At 41.4% G+C, this 20,823-nt stretch overlaps 1 protein-coding gene across 1 annotated transcript in view; it reads right to left on the bottom strand.

Annotated features, from left to right (window-relative positions):
* The window catches only part of THPO (thrombopoietin), a 193,361-nt gene that overhangs the window by 98,483 nt on the left and 74,055 nt on the right, over positions 1–20,823 (bottom strand). Inside the window, exon 2 of the mRNA XM_069213001.1 lies at positions 8,588–8,766. The gene's annotated coding sequence lies outside the window, so the exon portion shown is untranslated. The remainder of the gene's footprint in view (positions 1–8,587; positions 8,767–20,823) is intronic.

Below are 20,823 nucleotides of genomic sequence, written 5' to 3'. Positions count from 1 at the left end.
TTGGATCCATAGATTCTGTTGAGAACCATGGTGACAGGACGAATCCAGGCAGAGAGAATCATCTGAAGTTCTCAACCCTCATCAGGAGAAAGTTTTAGAGTGTCCTCTTGATGCTCTGGAAAATAACCCGGAAAGGGTGTTGCTTGACTCTATATAAGACCTTTGGACATAATTATATTCCTGGGTGCATTTTCAACCTCCTGGATTTTATGGCAAGACAGGAGGCTAGCATTGTGCATAAACCTTTTATTAACTTTTCTGAGCAGCTGCACTTCAGAGTTTCCAGAATCAGCTCATTAGAACTACATCACAATTAAAAGAACGCGCAAGTCCCCTTAAATCTCCCTGTCCACCATTTCCGTCCTCTTTTATTTTGCTTCATTTTAAATCTTCTTCCTTCTTCCTAAACCCATTCTGTAAATCTCACTGGTCTGAAACTATAAACACAAAAAACATACATCATTGCAAACAATGTATTTCTCTAAAACTTATATTATTATTAAATTCTGTATTAATAAACTTTATTTATATTAAACGTTTTTTAACAATGTTTTGTACCTGCAAAAAAATCCAAAAAGCATCTTCTCCCAAATCGCGAAGGGTATGGTGGGATAATGCTACCCTCCTCAGCCTTTATAAAATTGCGATTCTTCATACAGTAAACCTTTAAGAATCAACAATTTATGACAGGACAAGAGGCTGGCATTCTGCATTTTCAAAGTTTCTAAAAGCATAGCGTGAGCCACGCACTATAGCTCTAAAATAACATTTTTTGCAAGTATCTACATTTGACCAAGTAGCTGCTTTTACCATGTCTTCAAATCCCCCTCCTGATTTAAATGCCTCACTTGTCCTAGCACCTCTGATCAAGTGTGCCTCCAAATTAATACCTGCCTCGTTCATTACAGACTTAACCCACCTAGCAATTGGTGCACTTGAGATTCCTTGGAATGGCTTAACACAATAAATCAGTGACTGATCCTCTCTTGCACAGGACTTTTCTAGCATCTTTGATTCGTATTCCTTTACACATCTTACCAGACATAACTTTGGTGTCTACCCAGACTAGGATACAAGACAGAAGCTATCATAGTTTTTGTTCCCTTCCATATTTTAAATAACACACCTGTTGCTTGAAAGAATATATTATAAATCTCTAATGCCTGTACATCTTACACTCTTTTAAAATAAATCAAACACAATAAAGTTGGTAAGTTCCATGCTAATACTCTTATACCTAAGTATTTGTTACTAGGTCGTTGGTTGAAACAATCTCAAAACTAAATCCACATCCCAGCGTCTTTGATACCTTTGTTTCTGAGGTCTTTTTACCCTTATTCTTTTAATTACAAATTAATGGACTCCTACCTATGGATGCCACAGCCGATCTATAACAACTGACCGTTGTGTATAATAATCCTTCAACAAACAACTCTGCTGTAACGTTCACCACCTCTGTTTCAAAAGCCTCCATGGGATTCAAATTCCTTTCCAAGCACCAACGTAACCAAACTCTCTATGCACTTCTATACCTTCTCTTGATTCCTGGAGCCCAGGATTCATTAAGCAACCCTTCAACTGTAGCCGAAAGGTCTGTGAATCTACCTGAATCCTAGAAATGTTCCAAACTAGATGCCTGAGCAAACCTGCCTCTACTAGAGGATGCTGCTAATCTTCTGTTCTCCTTAAGATTCCCTTGCAGGACCTGCTCAAATATGATATCTCCATAGCCATCTCCAACACTGTTGGGAACCAGGGCTGAGCTTTCCAAAATGGAGATACTAGCACTATCTTCCATCTCTGTATCCTGCATTACAACAACACACTCCGAATCACTGAAAAGTCCCCTCATCCATGGTCTATCCTGCATGAACCCGTCCACTGCAATTGCCCCTGGACCTCATCTCCAACATTTGTAATGAATCAATTCGAATGTCATCTGTGTAGCCAACAGATCTACCTGTAATGGGCCCAAACATTTCTGAATCCTCCTGACATACGTCTCCTGTAATTGCCAATCTCTGTAATCTGTTATATTCCTGGAATCCACATCTGCCACAATATTGTGCATTCCTGGCAAATAATCTACTTTCAAACACATTGTGTTCTAAACAAACTTCCTACATTTCCTTCCTAAGTCTGCCAATTTTTGGGATCTGCTACCCCCTATTTTGTTGATATAAGTCATTGCTGTAGTTCTAAACATCTGATTCTGGAAACGTTGCCGTGTACCTGCGCAGAAAAGTGAATAAAAGGTTTTTGCATAAAGCTAGCCTCCTTGTATTTAATAAAATTGTGATTCTTTATAGCAAACCTTTGGGAATCAACATTGTTGTGACTATTCTGCAGGAGGAAGGCAGTGGGCAGCAATGGGTCTTCGTCTGTAGTGCAGTTTTGGAGCAGCATATTTTGATGCGGATGATCCAGCCCCTACGGTGCTCCACAGAATATTTTTCCACCAGGGTGAATAAAAAGATGGAGGTGTAACTGTTAAAAAAATCGGGGTGTAACAAGATGATGGGGTAACTGTATTCCTGTGCTTCGCCTATTGGTCTCTCATAGCATCTCTAACTTTACCACACAGTGCAGAATAGATGTACAGTTGCTCTGGACAGTATTAATCCAATACTATGATTACTTAAGTATAAGTATGGGATAGTGGAAGGTAGCAGGTATACGCGTCGGTCATGAGATACTTTTTGTTTGCAGTTGGGCACTAAAGTTTCTTTGGTGCTAAAGTTGGACATTCTGCTTGTCATACTTCGTGGCAGAGGACAGTGTAGCATGACATGGGGAAATGTAGCGATGGCTGTCTTCTGCAAGTGTTTATCGCATGACTAAAGGGCTTTTGAGGTATTTAGCACATGCTGAGACAAGCTGTGCTTCTTTTCCAATGCAGCACAGACTATTATCTCTGCCTTTCTCTGTCAGAAAGCTGAGGTATGGCTTGTGAACTAGCAGTGCATCAGCAATAGGACGCTAGGTGACACCGAAGTGGAGGAACTCTCTCCAAGCATTCAGGGCTTCTGCAAGGCTCAGAGAACCAATTACAAATTCAAAGTGGAAGAGGAAAATGGCATCAATGGCTTATGATTCTCCATTTTTGCTGAATGCAGCTGTTAATCAAACGTCCCCTTCTGTGTACCCCTGAAAGCCTCAATAGCTGCCCAGTGGACCACAAAAGCACTGACATTTAAATAGAAACCCATCCAACATGGATTGGAGTAAGAGTAATGCTGCACAATTTAGAGGTACAGGAATATTTGTTGTGCGTTAGGTGGCAACATGATGAGTGTTAGAAAGTGGGTTCTTGGTTGACTGGAGTGTTAACCTTAGTCAACCAGCAACACCAATCCTAGTCAGGGTGTCAGGCAAACCCTAAATTAAACTTTGCTCACCCTCTGGTACCTTGGCACAGAGCAGTTAAGCTTAACTTAAAGGCAGTATGTTAAGGATTCATGCAACATTTCAAACAGTAAAACTGTGAAAACACCACGCAAAACATGCCACACCAGATTGGAAAATATAGCACAAGTAAGTGAATAAAACAAGACCAAAATTACAAACATCCACTAAGTAGAACTTGAGATATGCTATTTTATAGAATAAACTGAAAAATAGCGCCAAGAAGCACCAACTGGGGATATTTGGTCGTGCTGAACCAGGACAAAATCAAAAGTTCTGCCTGACGGCGAGGCCCGCATACAGGGACCCAGTCAGATACACTGACCAAAAGTACTTTAATTCCAGTTGTGTCAACGTTGAAGATGTGAGGAGCAGGCTGAAGTGATGCAACGCAGTCGATCTCCCACGTAGTAAGCGAAAATGCACAGATTTTCTCTATGCAACAGTGGCGATGCATCGGGTCTGAGAAGTTCAGAAGGCAATGAACTGAGGCCGATCTGCTCAGTGTAGCGGATGCATCAACTCCGATCCACACAATGGGGGCGATGCACCGGTTTCGAACCATGCAATGGGCGCAATGCACCAGTTCCGAGCCACGCAGCAGCTGCGATGTGTGGTTTCGGCTGCTGCAATAACCTTAGGCCCACTTCCAAGGCTCCACAGCTGGGGTGGCACAACTTGACAAGGCAGACTCACAGATGCCAGAGGCCAGGTGCAGATGTAGGTGAGTTGGAAGTCTTTTATGTCCCTGAGACTTCAGATCAGGAGATCAGTCAGTCATTCTCACTCCCAGGCAAGAGGGTCGCAGGAAGCAGGTCAGCACAGCAAAGCAAAAATCGAGCAGAGTAGCAGTCCAGCAGGGTGGTAGTCCTTGTAGCAGCACATTAGTCCTTCTTGGCAGAGTATTCACAGATCCAGAAGTGTACTGCGTTGGTGGTGTCAGACGTCCTGCACTTATACCAAGTTTGTCCTTTAAAGTAAGGGTGTTTTTAAAGACAGGCCTTTGGAGTGCACTGACGTCCTGCCCTGGCTCCAGACTCACTACAGGAGGTTTTGCAGCCCTTTTTATGTGAACTGGACGCAGCCTATTCATGTGTAAGAGAGGCTGTGTCCCGCTCCTCCCTCCCATCTGCCCAGGATGGCCCATCAAGTTCCACCTAAGCTCCCATTGTGTGTGGCTGTTAAGGAGGAATACACAAAGCCCAGCTGCCACCCACCCCAAACAAGTGATCAGGGGCAGGCAGGAGGCACCAAATGGATAAAGTAAGAAAACACCAACTTTCTAACAGTGGTATTTTCACAATTACAATTTAAAATCCGACTTCATCTTAAGTTGTGATTTTAAATTGTGATTCCAGAGACACCAAACTTAAAATACTTATCTCTTCCAGATTGTGAATTACACTTTTAACGTGTAATAAGGTAATCCCAACATTTTTCTATGGGAGAAATAGGCCTAGTACTAAAAACAAGCATTTACAATGCAACGAGTCTCGCATATCGTCGAGTTAGAGCTGTTAGCTTTGTAAACTCCTAACAGGACTTTTCTTGCCACATTAATTGGAAAAAAAACCCAGAGGGATTGCGCTGCGAAATAAAGAAAAAAGTAATCTAGAAACCATACCGAAAACACGGAGCCTCTTATGTTTTCAGTGGTTGGTCGGTGCGCTTGAGGAGAGCTAAACACCGGAAAAGGCATGACGGATGCATGCCTTTCACTAATGAAAGCAAGCGGATTTTAAAAGGCAAGCCCAGGAACCAATGAAAGTGGCTGATGTAACATGTAACATGGGCGTGGTTAGAAGTCCAAAGAGAGACTACAGCAGGATCGGAGTGCTTTGTGCTCGACCCTAAAAAAACAACTTTGTAAGTTTTTCACTACCAGAACAAGAAAAACTAACACTACAAGTCCTGCCTTTTATATTAAATTTACAGGCCCTGGGTACATGTAACACCACTTTACAAGGGACTTATAAGTAAATTAAATATGCCTGTTGGAAAATAAACAAATTTACTATGTTTAGGGGGGCGAGCACAAACACTTTAGCACTGGTTAGCAGTGGTAAAGTGTATAGAGCCCTAAAGTCAGCAAAAACAAGTCAGAACAATGGAGGCAGTCAGCTAAAATTTGGGGGGAAGACCACCCTAAGGCTGTCAATAGTGAGGCTACGTGGGAAAGAATCACCTGTAGAACAGACTGTTATCTGAACAAAAACTGAAGCAATATGTTGTATGAGCATGTTATTGCCTGCAGCCAGACACGGTCACACTCCTGTGATGTACTTTCAAACAGAGTGAATTGAGTATTAGGAAGTATACTGAATCGGTTTGTAAGGGAATGTTAATACAATAATATCTTTAATGACCATTAAAGGACATTGAAACACACAACCCTAATGTAACGTGAACTGTGAAATGAAACTAAAATGGAGTGGGAAGCCAGAAACAGAAAAGGGTCTGTTACAGCCAAGACATACACTGTTCATTAGTTGTTGTTCATTTGTTGTAGCATTTCCGCAAGACTTTGGATTGGGGCCATTGACAACAATGGCAACTATTTTAAAAATCACCAGCTAAAAACTGGACTACAAAAAGGCACATTTTCAGTCATAAATTATGTTTTTGTTCCCAGGCTGACAAGGGCAGTGTACACTTTTGGGCAGGATATTTTGTCCACATAGATATCCACTCATAGTCATGAGAGGAGTGGGCTGTATGCCCTTACATTGGAGACTTGTGTTTGCCTACACTGCTGAATAAATGGCTGATCAAGATTTACAGTCTGGGATCAATAGCCATCTCTTTTAGAAGTTCTTTGATTCTAGTAGTAAATTATATATTATTGCTCCAGAAATACATGCAGGACATGAGGAAGTCTTCAAAAAACACTTGGGGCCTAGTTTAGTGTTTGGCAATTGGGTCACTGTGCAACAAATGTAAGGGATGTCCCGTCTTTCTTATTAGAAGTGCCACAGGAACACTAAATCATTTTTTTATAAGCTACGACATCCACAACTTGCCCACAGTGCAAATATTTACTTATTCTTTACAACTCGAAGTGCCAGAAAGAGTCACAAGAAATAAAACTATTGGGGTTTTGGACGCTACCCAAACACATGGAATAGTAATTGAAGAACACATGATTTGTTTCACCACAGAGTTCTTAATGTTCTTTTGTTTTCTGTGGAGAGTTGGATAAGAGATATGACGTTTCTGAGGACTGACCACTAAGCTGTGAAATTAGGGCAATTTCAATTTGTTTGCTTGAATGTTACTTGATGAATCAGAAAAGTAGCATTGCTCCTAAACTGCTATGAGTCATCAGACGTTTACCAAGCTCAGTCAAAAATTGAATATGTCTCTTATTTGTACTATGATATCAATTTTTGATAACATAGTTCCTCTTTCCCCAATTCTAAAATGTGAAACCCAATTACAGGGCTGCAGTGGTGTTTTACTATCTAGTTCCTAAGCAGGAAACAATGTAAGAGTTTGAAGAATTATGAATCTAAACTGTTTTTTGCAACTACCTGCTGTACTATGTTAGGATTCCTAATCTCAGACCTTTGTTGCTCAAGTCCATTTCTAGTCTATTCTTCGTTCTGGATCCCACTGTTTTTTATTGAAGTCTTTATTCCATCACTCAACTCTATTCCAGTCAAGCTGAAAGCAGCTATTCTAATACTTCTAATACTTTTCAGAGTTTGACCTCCCAGTCTTGATCATGGCAGCACTATGTGCGTCTCACTCTCTTACTCCCAAACAACTGAAATATGACACATTATGATATATGTTGACACTCCTATTCGCTAATGGAGAGAAAGTGTTTTCCAATTGTGTTAAAGTACAGCAGGCTTTTGTGAATCACAAGACTAGGCTTCAGAACACATTGTCTTATCAACAACATCCCCTTAGCCAGCATCGTTCTCACACCACTCATTAATGTATTTGACCCTTGCAATTACAGTGAATGAATTTAATGTCAAACGCTAGTGATGCTCCCTGCTTTGACTTTATTTTGCTGACCATTAGGTTGATCATTGTTTTAGCTTGTCAGCAAGAACCTTAAACGTAGGCAACTCTGTAACTGTGGAGAATGACACAATGCTTAAAGATTTAAATGATTTATTTTCCTAAATAACAATCCATCTCATTGTTTAGCGGTGGCGTTATTCCATTTGCAGGTAGCATTGGTTAATGATGGGTAATCCTGTCTTTAGTCACATCACACAGTACACAGGACACTATAAATGTAAGAATGGCATTTAAACATCTCATTGTCACAAGATTTGCTCTGGGCCCTCAGGTCCTTTTTGATGGTACTGTCAGCAACTAAACCACACCCAGGGTAGGCAAAAGACTGATACCAAATGCTAAGGAAACTATTGGGGTCACTCTTGCAAACTTTATAGCAAGATAGGGGTATTCAGTTGGTGCTCTAATATCTCAGAATCAAAATAACAGTTTGTTCCCAAAAACTTGCACCGTAAGAATTTAGAGGCATATTTATCAATGAGTTACGTCACTCTCACGACTCACAAGGGGGACACAACTACTAAGTCAGATTTATCAAGCCACGCAAGGCCACCTTGTGTGGCCCTAGGTGGCTTAGTAACTCTAGAGTCACGCAATGCAGTGCAAATCGCCATGTTGCATTACTCTGCCCCAGGGAGCCATTCCATGGGTGGACCCTGGGTGTTCCAGTGCATCCCCTATTGATTTTAGTGCATTCCCAGATTTACCATTTTTGATAGACCTAGTAATGACTCAAAATTCTACACCGCCCTAGAGAAGGCATAACGAGGAGAAATATCATTATTTCTTCTAGTTTTGTCTTCATTCTACGTGAGGTGCATTCTGCAGTACTCACAGAAAAAATAAAACACTTCTGAGGATTCCTGCACTAGAACAATCCTGTCTGCAACACAAGCACCCTTGCACCACAGCGCAATGGTGCCTTCATTGGCGCATGGCAGCACACTGTGTGCCAGCACAAGCAAAGAACAGGAATGTGCCAAGGTGGCTTGCTGCACTGTGCCGCATGAAATATTAATAAATGTGCCCTTTAATTCATCAAAGTCTGATTAAACTTTAAAGATTAATAGAAACCAATGCTGAATGGCTGATTGAGCCCACTGATCATGGCAATCATGGAAGATGTCTACTGTTCACATTAACTCACCTCTCCACTCCCCGCAGTAGACACAGTGGCTTCCAGGGAAGTCTCTTGTTCTCTTATATTGACTGACTTCCTGGCAGTGGACACAAAAACTGAAAGAGGAAGCAATGGTGATGGAAGGGGAATCCAGTACCAAAGATGTTGGAGGAACCAGGAGAGAGATTGGTTCTATTAAGTAAGACCTGTAAAGAGAGAGAAAAGTCTTCTTAATTTTGAAGCCTAATGAAGGGGTGGAAATGACTCAGATACCTGCAGAAAGAACAAGCAACCAATCGGATGAAGTTGGCATACATTACAACAGCCGTCATGGAGCACTAGAATGTGACACCATACTGACCATGATGGAAACAGCAGTATTGCATGCGTGGCATTGCTTAATGTGTTAATAAAAATGTGCCGGTGCCAAAGCTCTCCTCTGAAACATGCGGCTACTGCAATTAAATGTCCGAGCACAGAATATCGAGGCAGCGCAATCTTGAAGCGATCTCTGGCCTCTTTAATCCTTTAACAGCCACCCCTGCCCCTTCTGCTCAATACTGCACCTTTCTGCTTTCTCCCTTTGTGAACCATTTTCGTTTTTCTCTTTCTCCTTCTTAGGAGTGCAAATGAAAGAGCAAAATAACAGCCATCAACTAACTTTTCATGTGAGTACTGACGGTCATGCTTAAAGACAACAAACTTCTATTTACAGATTATTTTTACACAAGGTTGCCACAGTAACTGAAGGCAAATGTTTCTCTTTCTATAGTCAATTTCATCATTGCCAAATGAATCACAATCTGACTTTTATATTACTTTGTTTGTTCCACTCGATTTCCTGTCAACAGTCTTGAACTATTCTTAAGCACGCACTGAGTCGGGCTGGGACAAAACATTAAGGTGGCCCCCATTAGCGAACCAGACATCTAAAAAAGTCGACTATATTTGAAAATCCGGCTACTTTTAAGCTTGTAAAGACGTGCTGTATGGGTATTTTATAAGGTATGGGGGACTCCATGCATTTGTGTTTGCTGCAGGCAATGTTTATTGTAATAGCAGGGAAACTAACACTAAAATCCTCCCCCAGGTCACAAGACAGGCCTACAAGCTACTAAAAAACTGACCTGATCCACTGATTTGTCAAACCAGCCCATCGGGCACTGCCTGATTGCCTTATAGGCCAGTCCAACCCCGATCAAGCATTAAAATTATCCCATCCCACTTTCCAGACTGTGTACACACCTGGTGTATCTAATGAGATCAAATCAGAAACTGACTGAACTTCACTGGCATTGATAAAAATGGCAGAAAGAAGATATCAACCTCTTTAATTCAGCAATTGGACATTTCATCATTTACTTAATATCCTCAAATTATCTGATTGTTCCTGGTTGTAAACATAGTAGAACAAGCATTTGCAGTGCAAAGAGTCTTGTGTTTGCTCAAGTTAGAGCGTTTTAAACTCCTAACCTGATTTTTCTTGCCATATAAACTGAAAAGTAAAACAGTTTCACATAAGTGAGCCGACGGCTGCCATGAATGCAAAACAGACACACAAAAGGCAACAGAAGTTCGCTCACAGTGAAATGTATCTGAAAAAGTGCAATTATTCAAGTAACCGACAAAAGTGCACTTATCCATGTAACAGAGTCGATGTCATGCACAGCGCTCGATTACTGCCCAGCCAGATCGCTCTGCCTACGAAATAAAAAAGAAAAAGTAGTCCAGAATCCATACGGAAAACATCGAACCTCATATGTTTTCGGTAGTTGGCCGGTGCACTCGAGGAGGGTTAAACACCGGAAAAGGCATGAGTGTGCATGCCTTTCACTAATGAAATCAAGCGAATTTTAAAAGGCAAGTCGACGAACCAACAAAACTGATGGGCGTGACATGGACTTTTTAAAAAGCCCATAGAGAGATTACACCAGGAACAGAGCGCTTTGCGCCCTCAACCCTAAAAAGACAGTGTATCTCAAACCTGTTCATGTGCAACCTTTGGACGCCACTTTGGAATGTGCTTGTGTACCAGATGCTACCACAGTAAAATACTTCTGTACCCCTAGCATTGTTGGCTTACTACTCCTCTTCTCTGGAGTCAAGGCAGTGAAAGAAGCAAAAAGGAATCAGGGGCCATGTGCACGAACACATTTCCCCATAGACACAGAATGGGTAAAACCCTTTGCTACATCTGGCCCCCGGTGTCTAAGGCCTCTATTACGAAGTAATGGCTCGGAATAAGGGGGTTGCATTTCCAGCATCATGGATGTCATTTAGGGGTCGCCAGGGGTCACAGGTAAGAGTGTATTCATGTGAGTGAGAATGTGTGAATGCGTGTGTATGTGTAAGCATGTGTGTTTGAGTCACAGTAAAAGTCAAGTGGCATGTGATGTCACTTCCCCTACCCCCGGTACTTTGGTGAATTGACGCCCATGTACTGCACTTGATAAATACTGATACCAGGATGTGGTAAATACCTCGTATTCCAAGGTGATGAGGAGAAAATTGGAAACTACTTGTGAAATCATTGTTTGATACACCAAATTCCACATGCATCAGACTCATCTCTCCCATCATTCCCCCCTTGAAAAAAATCAGTAGGTTTCACCTGGTCCTTGCGGAGTTTAGCTGCAGTCAGCTTGTGCAAGAAGCACCAAATGCTCTTTTTAAAGATTTCTTTTACATGATTTTGACAATGAATCCACTGATCCCTCAAGTCTCTGCTATTTATAATTCGTCTTTGTTCTCTTTTACTCCGTAGAAGTTCTCCTACCTTACCCAGGAGTGACGTCGACAGTGGACAGAACACGGTAACTAGTAATTAGCTTTATCTTTCTATTTTTTAGGCTTTTCCTTTATACAATGCCTCAGTCTTCATCAGTCTTCAGTCTTCTTCAGGCTTCAGACTTCTTCAGGCTTCTTATACATTATTCTTATTATAATCGCTTTTTGTCACTATCCTCATATCGGTTCTGACTCTAAATTAGGGGTCTAATTTAGTCTTTGTTGGATGCATTACTCAGTCACAAACTTACTACAAGAGTATTACATCCTAAGACAATTGTAATAAGGCAGATGGAATATCCATCAAGTTTATCATGAGTACCCATCTGCCAAACTCTAAATTGGGCGCTACAACTTCCTTTCAGTCTTACTTCCTATATTACACTTTGTTTCCTTAACTCACATTTAAGTATCCGATTCCTCATCACCGTCTCTTCCCACTACTGCAATGTCACTATCCGCTACTTCTCTGCCTTCCCTTGTGAAGTAAGAAGTTTCTCCCCATTCAGATCACTTGCCTGCCCATGACCCCTCCTTAGGACATGGAGTAGGGTGGGCATGGTTGCCTTCAATCTCCATCTGTGACTGCCTCCATCGAGCACTTCTCTGCCTCCACGGTCATGCTTTACTCCTTCCTACTGGTTTTCCTCTCCAAGTGCGTCATAAGGGTTTCTGCTTCCTTTGGGTCAGTGTTGCAGTGCAGCGCGTCTCCCTTATTGTCCCTCAATCTGTCCATCTTCTGGAAAGGCTCCTCGGTTGCTTTCATGGCTTTGCGCAGTCCTCCTTCTGTCGCTGTAACAACACTATTTGTTAATTGTGTTGTCTTCCTGCTTCCCTCTCTCGCTCTCTCTTCCTGTACCTGGTCCCACCTCCTATTTTTCCTTTTCAGTTGTCTGTTCTCTATCTTCACTGCTAGTCTTTCTTCACTTTTAGCTGGTATTCCTTTATTTCAAATCCTGCATATAGAAACTTTGTTTATCCACCATGCTGACCTCCTCAGGTAAGTAATCCCTACACAGCTGCAAGTTGAGATTGCCTCTTCAACACAACACCCCACCTCTACTTGCAAAGAAGGGGTTCTGCTGAATAGGAAGGGTCAGTGTGAGCACTACCTTTCAGTGGGTTCTTCAAAGTGCTTTTCCTTCCTACGACCACCTTCATCATTGTCCCATGTGCTTTGGTGCCTGTGGCCATACCACGGTGGTCACACTTTACCTCACGTGCTACTCAAAAGCTGTCCAAACACAGCTTTGTGCAGATCCGACTGGAAGGACCCGAAACTCCAAGATGTGGTTCCAGGGAAGTCTCCCGAGTCCACGGCCCAGATGAAGCCCGATGAAAACCCTGTTTAGGGTTCTTCCAACCAACTCCCATATTTTACACCCATGTAGCATTCAGATCTCAAGCCCCTGCTCTACAACTGTAGAGAATCTTTGTTGAATGCAAACTGTTGATGCCCTCGTGCACCCATAAAAAGACTAGTACAAATTGAAAAGATAAGTTTCATGAAAACTGAGAGCTGCTCATGCCAGTCAGACACACAGTTCTTGGGCAATAGACATTTTTGAGAACACGCATATGCTTGCTATATCACACATATTATGCAACAGAAAAGTCAGAGTCTCACTGATCTAGGTAGAAATTTATTTAACTAGGAGCCTTGACTTTTTTACTAGATTATTTAACCTTTTTGATAAAAATTTGCTTAATAAAGTATGATTTTTTTAATGAACTGATACCATTAGTGTCACTATTCAAACCAGATTAACCCTCCTTGATAGGATTTCCAAATTCTACAACATAGGCTTTGTGGACTTTAGCTTAATGCCATAAGGACAAAAGACAGGCAATGTCCTGTTGCCTCATAAGCTTCACAGAACTTGAAGACAAAGCATCTCAAGTCATAAAGCATACTCTCGAACATCTTAATCCTCACTGGCTAAATATTTAATAATATTTGATCTCAAATGCTGAGATAGGACTTTTATCCTATGTTCATAGAGGCCGTAAATGTATTTGCAACTTTTATATGCAAAAAACATAAAAATCAAGACCTTAGCTCACTGGTATATGCAGAACATTAATGTTTGCAAATGTTTACTTGATCAATCAAGTAAACAATGGCAAACCCAAGCATCTGGCTCTCTAGATACATTTTTTGTAATCTTTACTTATAATTTCAAAGAACGATACAAGAAAATCAAATGACCATACTGTATCAAGAAAATACAGTAAGTATACATGTATACACCAGATACAAACACCGATACATCCAATAGCACCAATGCAGATATGAACACAGTAGCAAATGCTCAGGTAGAAAAGTCACCAGTGGGAGTAATAAACCCTCAGCAATGTTTATCGATAAGCTAAATGGACTCCCTGCAAGACACTACAGACTGAAGAGGAAGGAACGAGGGGCGTTGCGCTGTATATTGAGGGAAGCAAGACAAACCTACAGACCTGTAAACTAATAAACGATCAATGTCCACTTCCTTAGTGAGTCTACTACAGATACATTTTAGCCACAGAAACTGTCTTGTTGGTCCATTAGACTTGCAGCTAAACAGGAAACGCAGCTAATCAATAAGGGTTCTAGACTAAAGCACAGTTTCAGTCTTCTTCTGCTGCCACCATATCCTCTATCTACCAAAACCACTTTTAGCATCTAAAATTATGCTAACAAATTGCATTCTATAAACACATCTTAATAGTAGGCATTAATCGATGTTTGTGCTGTGCCACTAGCAAACTCTTTGCAGTATTTCAACAATTTCTGATACTCTTAATGGCATGTCCATAATGAAGACCTACATCAGATGCAGAGAATTCAGTGTAATTCACAAAAGTGTGGGAGTGTCCTTTTCCTTTTCTTAAGGGTGGTAAAACCTCTCCACTCTTACAACACATTCCTTCTGACTGCTCTGACATAGGTGGTGGGAGATATGCATCTGTGTGCACCCATGAATAAGAAAAGACTTTGAGGGCAGAAGAGGGATGTCTGTAATTAAAATGTTCACACTGAAGGAAGAAGTTGTCTATTGACTACCCCAGCTGGAGAAGGTAAGGTGCCACAGTTCAGGCTAAGGACAGGGAATTTACAAGAACAGTTGCTCTCTGACAAATATGAATCAGCCTCTTTATGTGCCCCTCTTATTGGTGCCCTGCTTTTTATTCCCTAGGCATGGGGTTCCACACAACACTTTAGACATCAATGTGAAGCAAATTGTTTTGAGCACCTGTACTCATTGAAAGTACTTTAGTACTCATTGGAAGATTAAAGTCAGGCATATTGTCTCACCTTCCAGAAAAGTTAGATTAGATTAGTTGTTTTAATTAATATATTGGTGGCATTTGAAAATTATGGGCCTGATTTGTTCCCTAGCAGATGGCCTGTGTTCCCTAGCAGATGGCATGTTGTTCCGCCGGGGCGATGGAATTATTTACTTTGTCACCCTGGTGGAGGAACCGCTTGCCAGATTTATAAATGACCACCAAGCTGGCGGTCATTTGTAAAGCATTTCCAGGAACGTCACAGCAGTTTCTGCCAATGCATTTCACAGTTTGAATCAAGGCTCTGTCAACACTAGGGAGCCATGCACCAAACAGTTTTCTTTTTCTTTTTTAAAATAGACAAAAAAATGGAATTTATTTTTTAAAATAAAAAAGAGGACTCCCATGGCAAGGAGAGCATCTAGCAGTCTTACTGCCCCTACCCACCAGGGTTTTCCTGGCAGTAACGGGCAGTGAAAAGTGGCCTCCAATTCTGCCATTCTAAATCAGGTGGGCAGATTTACAGTTCTGTCTCTGACGGTCCTTACTCCACACGGTCCACGGCGGGTTTTAAGCACAGCTGAGATGGAGTAGTCTTTATTAAATCTATGATCCACCTGCAACTAAATTGGATGAGCAGAACATTATATTGATGGTAAGCACACTCTGTTGCGACGCAATGTGCTTACCACCAAGAAATAAATCGGGGCCATCCCTTAATCAGTAGATATAATCCCCTCAGCTACATAAAGAGTGCAACAATCAAATAGTTTTTGTACCTCATCCCAATGAAAACATTAAATAGTTTAGTATTGAGGAGAGAATATCCGTGCCAGTCATCAGTGCTCATGGGCTGGCACCCTGAGTGGAAACCCATTGGAGCAACACCCTATTTCCTTGTATGTTGCACTTCTTATGCTTCTTGTCCGCTTCCAATTATTCAATTCACTTTCCTTCGACCTGCTACTTCTAAGAGCATCATTGCCAGTTGTTACTCTGTCTGTTCCCGCAATACCAAGGCCCATATTTATACTTTTCTTGCGCAGCATTTGCGTCATTTTTTTACAGAAACGCGGCGCAAACCTACAAAATATAATTGTATTTTGTAAGTTTGTGCCTCTTTTGCGTAAAAAAATGACGCAAATGCAGCGCAAAAGAAGTATAAATATGGGCACAAGTGTTCACACTTGACCTCTAACTCCATTGTGCCCATGAATTGGATGGTTTTGCTTAGAGCCAGCCCCATTTCTACCTGATGTAGGAGACATAACTTTGAAAAAAGATCGTCTCGGAATGACATTTGAAAAAGAACCAACCCAAACTTGTTTGTCATCTTAGGAGATCCACATCCACTGTCTGGAAAATGTGAATGGAATTAGGAGCCAATTTACCCCACTTTTGTTGCAGGCCCAAGTTCTTCTTGACCAAAGAGAGGAGTGCTAAGCAGAACATGAGAAGAACTGTTGTGCATTTACAGCAGATGATTGCCTTAAATCCAATCTTCCAGAGCTGAGAGGACATCACTTGAAGTCTGTACTTTCTCCTAGTGGAGCTGAGGGTATGTCTGAAGTGCCTGTAAGCCAGTTTGCCAGGAGAGAGAGAAAGAGAATGTATGGCCCTTCTGCGGGAGCAGAGCCCTGTCCAGGTGGAGAAGCCCAGTATATTCCCAGTGCAAGTAGCAGCTAGGGAAAGCAGACTTGCCCAGAGAGCAAAGCCAGAAGTGACAAAAGTCCTGGAAGGGTCCACCCGGTCGCTGGGTGCAGTTTCCATGTAACCTGCATGAGACTGCACCAGAACAAGTATGTTGGGTTGCATGGCAGTTTGCCGCTGGCTTATGAGACTGGGACTGAACCTGCTGACGCTGTCAGTGCATGCCATGATCCAGTAAAGCAGGAAGTCCTGATCACCCTTGAGAACACACCTGCCAAAAAGACACTCCCACGAAGGATTCAGCCAGGAAGCAGCAACTGCCGTACCAGAACACCCATCTGCAGCAACCCTACAGGGCTGTTGCCACCAGGAAGAATGCAGCCATGCAGATCTGCCTCACAGATCACCTCTACATGTTCCTTTCAAAAAATGCTGCTGGTGCAGCCCCTTCAACAGAATAGATGCTGCCAAGAAGGGGAAAGCCCGGGCAACATCAGCTGCACAACCCAAACTGCTACTACAACCAACAGGTAACATGTGGTGCTCAGTCTACACAGGGGACAAGAGACACAATTTGCAGACAAGCCTGCTACACACACTAAGGCTTTTTGTTGAAGGTGTATCAAGACTTTGAACTGATTTGCAGATTTCATATGCACCAGGGCCAAATTGTGCCTAAACCCATAATGTGTTGGGGACTTTCCATAATTGATCTATACGATAACAGGAGGAAGGAGGATACTGGGAGGATCCAGGGAAGAAGTGGGTCTAGTGCCTCACTTTTTATGGCAACTAAGTTTTCAACACTGTTTGTTATTTCAATTAAGTTGTGTGGTACTTTAGTTCTACTGTGTAATTAAAGTACTTTCTTTTCACATAAAACACAAGCACTGGGCTGCACATTATGTTATTGTGTCTATTAGTTGCCTTTAGATTTCTGAGCTCTTCCACTCCACACTTCCAGTCAGAGAAGCCTGTGACTGTTCACTCTGCCTATTCTGTGAGTGAAGTGCCAAAGTTGTTTCTGATCCTGTTGCAGAGCCACAATACAAGAGACCGGTGACAAACATTATCACCAGCACATTTGGAGCCCAGTAGGTTCTGTCTGCCCTGTGGACCCCCAACCAGGGTATTGCAAACAATTATTTTCAAACTACACACCCAGACAGAACCTGAGGTCTAGCAAAGCAGACTTGATCAAATACACCAGATTTAACCTCAGAGATAAGTCGATTAGGGCACACAGAACTGGAAATTACCAGGCTAAGATCTAAATCAACCCAATATGGCCTCTTAGAAGAATAAACTGAGCACATACCTCTTCAAGTAACCTTTCTCAAACTATCTAGAAGTAATCAAACATTATATTATCACATAAGTAGATTGGTTGAGTCAAGGGCCACCTCGCATCCATCAGCACCACAAAATGGCTATCTGTAATTAGTATACAGGAAGTAGGTCATGTGCAACTGCGTCACTTTACCCATACCGTTCCCTCCTGGTGAGCCCATAACTAGGAAGAAACTGGTCCTGTTCTGGTTCAGGAAGGCCTTGGCTTGGCAGTTCTGGCTGGAAAGCTCCAATTGGAGCAAGTCAAGACTAATTTGTATATAGCTGGATCTAAACTGTGTACAAAACAACAGTGGACTGGGATGCGGCTCTGAGTAATCACCAGTGGCTAAGATTAATTCAAGTGTTCCATCCATCACTTTTTTGTATACTTTTGCAATGCCTAATAAGCAAGCAGTATACAAGGTGAGTAAAAAAAAAACATTTGTTCAGTATCAGTTTTGTGTGACCCCCTGTTAGGCCTTGTCACATTTTGTAGTACATAACACTTTGCATAATTTAACCCTCTCTTTAGGACAGAGTCAGTTGGCTTGAGATGGACAGCCATCAACCTGGGTGTAGGAAGACCATTTATCTTACTTGATTTATCTTTACTGTAGCATCAGTGTATTACGACAATGATCAGTGAGTTATTAGGTCTTGTTGTAGGTGGCACAGCCGTCGCAAGTGACTTTCTTGTTTTTGTCTTCATCAGTGGTGAGAAAAGGACACTAAGGGCCTAATTTAGAGTTTGGCAGGCAGGGTTCTCCATTGCATACACAACAGTGTATCCCGTTCACCAAACTCTCAGCCTTCCAGGCTCATTTAGTGAAGGCCGCACTGTAAAGCTTCCATCAATAGAACCCCCACTTCCCTCTGTCAATGGAAACCATTACTTCACCCACCCATTTAGGGTGGACACAGCAATGTCCCTTTTCTGGCAAAGAGGAACAGAAAAAAACAAATCACCCTCAACAATTAGATTTTTTGTTTTTCAGAAACAAACTCCTACTTTGGAAGTTTGTTTCTGAAAAACAATTTTTTTGTGAATGGCCATTAAAACTGATGGCGGCTGGCCACCAAACTTTGTTTTAAAGACTGTGAAAGCAGTTCCTTTCAATTAACAACAATGGCATAGAGATGGGATAGCGAGGTAATGTTCCTCTGCCAGCACGACAGACCCAGCTCTGTCTGCCAAGGCATGAATATGGCCCTAGATATTGTTTTCGACTTCCTCAAAGAATATGGATTGCTATGAGGAAGAAAGATGATGGGGTGATGTCTCAATTTGCTAGAAGTAAATTTCATTACTCTGATTCCAGATCTCATTTGTCACAGACCTAAGATTTCCCCTTCCGCTCTCCAAGACGCCGACTTAGAACATCGCATATTTGGTTTAACTGTAAATTTTAGGAGTGAGCCCTGGTATTTCTTACGGTAAACAAGAAGTAATTTATTTGAAAAAAGAAAGGAAAGATATAAATCAGGGATTTAGGGGGAAAAAGTTTTGTTTTGTAAGAGGAAAGTGAGGTTCTTGTCTCCAGAGTAACAAGGACCTTGCTAAGTGTATTGAAGTTTACAATAAGAAGACCAAACAATAAAACATCTCAGTCTTTGTAGGTAGCCATTTCCCTCCAAACAGTGGAGCAGGAAGCTGGCTGGCTGGCTCAGTGAACTAAACTGTTGCCTCTGATAATTGTGGTGTGTTGGAGGTCATTGGTGCAAATCCCAGCAAGTGTTAGTCTTCCCATCGTACCGAAGTTAGTAAATTGGGTATCATAACTTGGGCTATAATATTATCAGTGATTTGGAATGGCAGAACTGTAGTAGATACACAAAAGTAAATGTCATTATTAACATTATTATTAAAATAATAATAATTGTAGAAGTAGAAAAGGCAATAAAATGTCTCCTATTTTATCTCCAAGACACTGAACTTTGAGCATGCGCTTTAAAAGGACTTTCATGTTTTCAGATTATAAAAGTTGTCTATTATAGGTGCATATGTGAGGAAATATAAGGTGTTTTCAATTTCTGGTTATTTAAGCATTTGTATAAATGTGTTTCAAATAACTTCCAATGATTTCAATTGGTCCTTATGAAATCATCAGCTTACATCTTGTCTCTCTATACGTTTTAGGTCGGCAGTCCTTCATTAGCAGAGTTTTACCAACTAAAAAAACAAAACAAAGACAAATGAAAATATAAAGAGAATAGCTTGGTTTACAGTTTCTAAAAAGTCAAAGGAAGTTTATGCCACCCCTTACCCTGAACTCAATCTCAATTATTGCTATGTAGGATTTTATTGCTCGCTCTGTTTCCTGGTATTGGTAGTGCCTGTACAAGGCTGTAATTTAAGTAAAAGAACTTGCCTTTCTTGATTTGAGCTAGTTTCCCGATCTCTTTGGCTTTTTAGGTCTGTTTTAGCTGCCTTGCCAATCTTTTGTATTTACAAAAAATTATACATATTATTCTTTGTAATTGTACATACTGAAAGGGGCTTTGAGTAAGCTTCCTTCAGCCATTGGTCTGTCCGAGTGTCATTTAAACTTTGGTTCAGCCCACAGAACAGCATACATGAAGTAGGCAGTGTGTCAGCCCCCTTCAACCATTGGCTCTGCTTGGAGTGTCAGTCTCGTTTTTGATCAGCCCACAAAGTAGCCAAGTGGGAACAGAAATGGCAGTCATGTGGAGGGCTGGCATGCTATTTACATGTTTTCCCAGTTTGGAATAACCAACTCGCAAAGGAGTCCCTAATTGAGGTATCTTCTTAGCACTCAAACAGCAGAGTCCCCTGTACCCCCACTCAGAGTCCATGAGTATGGAGTACCCTGTATTCATTCCTGTTTGCTTGCGCGGGATTAAGCAGTCTTCTTCTTAGCATGTTATGTAAATACTGAGGTATAAAACACTACATAAACAAGTTATTATTTCAATAATAGCCAATGTCTGGCAGCTCCTACATTTTAATTTCCACACAGCAACATAAAGTTTTATGACAATAATTTCAAAAAAATAATGATTCTTTACTCCCTATATATATGTGCTCTTTTAAAATTATCTATCTTAAAGGTCGTATAATATGAATCTCACCTCTTCCTCTGATGTGCAAAGAGCCCCACAGCTGCTTTCAGCAGCGTGATCATCTTTAAATGCATTGCAGCCAGAATCCTTGTTTTATCAAGATGCATGATATCCTTATAAGGGTAAAGGGTTCCTATAAA

Source organism: Pleurodeles waltl, chromosome 11 (assembly GCF_031143425.1).
Source record: "Pleurodeles waltl isolate 20211129_DDA chromosome 11, aPleWal1.hap1.20221129, whole genome shotgun sequence".
NCBI lineage: Eukaryota > Metazoa > Chordata > Amphibia > Caudata > Salamandridae > Pleurodeles > Pleurodeles waltl.
Note: the sequence above shows the minus strand (reverse complement) of the source record. Positions and strands in the feature narration are given on the sequence as shown.